Source organism: Lactuca saligna, chromosome 5, assembly GCF_052625555.1.
Source record: "Lactuca saligna cultivar CGN05327 chromosome 5, ASM5262555v1, whole genome shotgun sequence".
NCBI lineage: Eukaryota > Viridiplantae > Streptophyta > Magnoliopsida > Asterales > Asteraceae > Lactuca > Lactuca saligna.
This window is the reverse complement of record NC_136421.1, coordinates 216667246-216672353: the sequence shown is the minus strand read 5'-3', so window position 1 is coordinate 216672353 and position 5108 is coordinate 216667246.

Here is a 5108-nt window from a genome sequence, read left to right as displayed (position 1 = left end):
TTTAAATAGAGAAAACCTCATAAATGGTTCCTGTGTATTGAAATAACGAAAATGTCCCTCACTTAACGGTAGAAAGCTGACGGAGTTAGGCAGAAGGACAATTTGTTAAAAGTTTTGAAACCACGGGGACTATCTGTGAGATTTTTTGAACTTAGGGATTAAACTTGATATTCCTAGAACACAGGGACGATTTTTTAAGTTTTGTCGTTATTAAATTTGGAAGCTAAAGTCTGATTAAACAACAATCCCAATCTCTTGGATACATTTCGAACCACGTTAAAATCACCAAAAATTACATGAGCACCCACATTATTCATCATAAAAGAAATAATAAAAATCCAAAGAAGTAACTTATTGTAATCCTCCCCTGAGGCGCATAAACATTAACTAATAAACACTTCAATTTTAGAAACATCCATTCACCTTGAACAATTAGCACATTATCATAACTCCAAACTCTCGATTAAAAAAAAGGTCCCAAATAGATAAAAACCCACCAGAGCAACCATTAGAAGAACTAGACGCAAACTAGAATCAATAATCACCCCACACTCCACGAACTTTAAAGAAATCCACCGTTGTCAAATGAGACTCCTGTAACCCCAAGAAATTGATCATGTATTTATTAAAAGACTCTTTAATGACATTCCTTTTCTTACTCCCCAACCCACATGAATTCAATGAAAGAATATTCATTATCCCACATGAATTCAAAGAAAGAATATTTGATATTCAATTGTTTTTTTACCATTTCTAGTAATTCTCTTGGTGGTACTCATTTAGAAGTACGTGTGTCATAACCTAACACTTTACTCATCTTAACATGTAAACAATCAACCACTTTACCTCCCTCTCTACCACTTACTCTTTTGAACCACAATCTAGTTCTTAAACACCCACCATTTGAAGAGTTTTTATCATTCAAACATTGAGAAAGGCTGCCACTCCAATGATCCATTTACATACCTCAAACCATCCCCAAAACCTTATAGTTTAGAAAGAGATGAACTAGATCTATTGTCACTATTCGTACCCGCTCTATGAAAATTACTAGCTGACCTTTCCACTTTTGCTAACATGATACCCATCCTCCTCACTCCACTTCATCTTGTTTAATTTTGTTAGCAGGTTAATATCGATCAAAGAATCATCCACTAATTAACCAACCATCATTCAACTTAGAGTCGTCACCATTATTACAACTTTTTACATTACAATTTTTGTTTCCAACTTCATTTAGTTCACCTTCCTCTTTCTCGTCTTCATTGTCATTAATTTTATTTTCTTCTTCTTCCAAATTAAAGAAACCTTCTTCTTGATCAACCTAGAAGTTTTCATTCCCATACTCCTATTCCACTATTTCATTCCTAGATTTTTGACTCTCCGAATCATTACTCGATTCATCATCTTCACCATCCTTTTTAGGGCTCCAAACTGCATATTCTTTTATCTGAATATTTACACACTGTCATTCACATTCCTTGCACACATTTGATATCATAGATTTAAGCTTTGTTTTTACCACCACCCTTCCATATGCAATATTAAATCCTTGATTTTCTTCCACGAACATCACCTGACCTCATAAGGAAGAAATCTCTGTCATGGTGTATTAGGTGTTACCCCTTAAAAATTTTGTCTTAAATGTTGTCTTAAGTTATATGTGTATATGTATATGTTATATGTGATTTAACTTATTTAAACTACATTTATTTGAAACTATCAATATTTTCAAATGTTTTTTAATAATAATTATATGTTGTCTCGTTAATATAAGATAAGTTGAAAGAATAATAAGTATCAACCAAATATCGTATGTTTCTTTTTAGAATTATAATGATTTAATGAGAAATAGCTTTAGTTGAGATAATTATGCATTAAATTAAACGTCTAAGTCTTTTAATGATTCCATTAATATGAAACTATTAAAAATGTTTGATTAGCCTAATTTGAACTTCTTAATCAGTCATATGCATAGGTCATATGAGCCATTCAACTAAAAATAATAAGTATGCATCATTCTTTTGTGGAAGTATACAATTACTGTGACAACCCGATATTTCGATACAATGTAACGTAACACCAGTCAAATTTAGGTCAAAATATAACTTTCCTAAAAATTTATTTGGGTTAAATAGAGTGGTAGGAATCGTAACAAGGTTTTCATACATATAAAGAACACTAAAATTCGAGTTATAAGGAAAAAGCTATAACCATTCTAAGATTCCCAACAAAACCGGCAACACCGATTAAACGAAAAACGCGAAGTTTCAATACAATAGTTTTAACCTTAAGTATCTAAATGAAAGTTATAGATAACATTAAACAGTAAACGTAGATAAAAAGAAACGTCCAAATTGGACTTCGTATGAGGAAGTTATGATTTTTTCAAGATCCGGATATAGTAGTAGATAGCTAAAAACTCGAAATAGAGATCGAGAGTATTTTGACCGAAACAACCTAAATAAGAATCGAAGGTCTCAACCAAAGTAGCTCAATGGTAAAAAGTCTGACGAATATGGTCATCGGATGAAGGAGTTATGGAATTTAAATGGACTTTTCCAGGTCCGTCCTGTTAAAAATAAATAATCAAAAATAGAATCAAAATTAGCCGACGAACAAGAGTTGTAGAGTATATTCTCACCTTCGCGTGCATATAAAGAACGTTGAAAACGGAGCTCGTACGTGAAAGTTACGGATTTTACAAGTTCGAGACCTGAAATTAGAGGTTATCAGGCTTGCCACGACGTGACACAGTTGGCCACGACGTGGCAACATGACTGATGATGTCTTATCAATGGAAGAGGATAGGATTGTGGAAGAGGATAAGATTTGCTCCCCATGACGTGGCCATCCCTTGCCACGACGTGGCACCCAAAATCTGCCCCTATAGATAGATCTCAAGGGCTCTGGGTTTCATTGCTTAGTTCTCTTCTTTCTCGCGTCGAAACTATGCGTTTAAGCTCCCGAAGCCCCGGTTTTCACCTTCAAGTTCGGAAGGAAGGTTTTGTGTTCCCGAGATTCCCGAGATTCCCGAGAAAATAAACTTTTCCAAGTCGAAGTTCTGCTTGATTATCATCTCGCTTTCTCCCAATCAATCAAGTGAGTTCATACCCCTTAATTAACCTTTTAAATGTTTTTAAATGTTTATAAATGCTTTATGGGGGGATACAATTTGAATCATGTTTAGTTATTATATCAATCACATGTGATTAATAACTAGCATGCAAATGGATCTACTATACGTTAACTGTTTTACCAAACAGATTTCTTTAAATGACTCTCTTAAATGTTTTTACATGTTTAAAACTCTTTATCAAACTGTCTTGCGCACTGTAAGTTTCCTTTCAAACTCTGTTACAAAGGTGTTTTCAAACAAAGGTTTTCCTTATACTGAAATTGTCTTATCAAACAAAATACTTTCAATCGTTTTATAAACTTACATCATGTCATCATTTCTTAGTATTAAACTTTTCAAAGGTTTTACAAAACTTCTTTTATGATTTTATATATCATGTATACATATATAGGTATAAAGGTTCCATTATTCAGTTCAGTACCTTTGGGTAGCAAAGGTATACTTCCGGATATACTCGTACATAACTAGTAACTATAATAGGTATAGTTAGGAGATACAACTTACAATTCCAAGTACAAGGAATCACACAAGAGTCAGTTCATTCATGAGTCTATACGTTTACATATATACGCTTACATGAATACGTTTACATATATATGTTACATGAATACGTTTACATATATACGCTTACATGAGTACATTTACATAGATACACTTACATGAGTACATTTGCATTGATACGTTATAGAGATACCCTTACATGAACACGTCTACATTAATACGTTTAATAGATACTATTACATAGGATCTGTTACAAATGTTTCGGGACTTACCATTCCACACCCAAGGCTGTTAGCTACAGTAGGTAAAATGATGATCGACGGGTGTCTACAGTTGTACTGTTCGGCTAATTTCCACGCCGTGAATATCCTAATGCAAAAGGATACATCTTTAGTTATTATATTATTCTCCTTCCTTTACTTTGTGACACATTCACATGAACGACGAGGAAGGATATATTTGATATAGATAAACTATTTTTCCTTATTACCTTTATATTGTGACTCATACACATAATCAACGAGGTAGACTATAATTTTTATAATAATAGTTAAACAGGGAAAAACCGTCACATTTACAGTGATGTTTTCTTACAACGCAGTCGGGTCTTGGTAGAAGACTACTTTCAAAACAGTGGAGTCTTGGTAGAAGACTACTTTTATACTAGTAGGAAATATAGGATTTCCTAGGGTTTTCAAACGCTTACAATTACTTACAAAAATTTTCCAACTTTTGTCCAAATGTTTACAAGTTTTTACTTTACAGTATTTACAAATCAACGACATATTAATACTTATGAATTCACTAGCTTTATTGCTGATACTCGCTTTCAAAATAACTTGTATTCTCAGGTCACAAATAGATAGGTACGACGACTAGGTTTTGCGAAGATGGAGAAATCAAGACTCCTCTTTTATTTTGATTATTTATTATGTTGTCTTATACTATGAAAGAACACACTTGTAATTAAAATTATACTATTAATGCAATGGATGATGTTGTTGCTTGTTTATTACTTTACATTGTTTTGATACATCACATGGCATCCTCCGCCCCAGAACGTTTCCGCCGTTCTCGGTTTTGGGGTGTAACAATTACCCTTAACTTAAGAACACATTTTTCTTTTTCCTTGAAATGGCCAACATCAATTTCTCCCCATTTAAACATCACACCTCCCTGTTCTCCTAATAGACACTCACGACACCTTTTATTCCCCCTTCGTCGACCTCCGGTCGCCAAAAATACATTGGAGCCCTCACCTCTCTGACACTGTTGTCGTCATTGTGTGTGTTAGTACTTAACAAAAGATGGGAAACTCAACGCCAGAGAGGTAGAGAAAGGGGATAGATCGAGGTTAGGCAGAGGAGGTAACATAGTTGTCGATGTTGTCTGGCTCTTCATGAAATTGTTAGTAAATTTGTTTTTTAATCTTTTTCCTCCTATCAATATAAATTTCTTTATTTTTGTT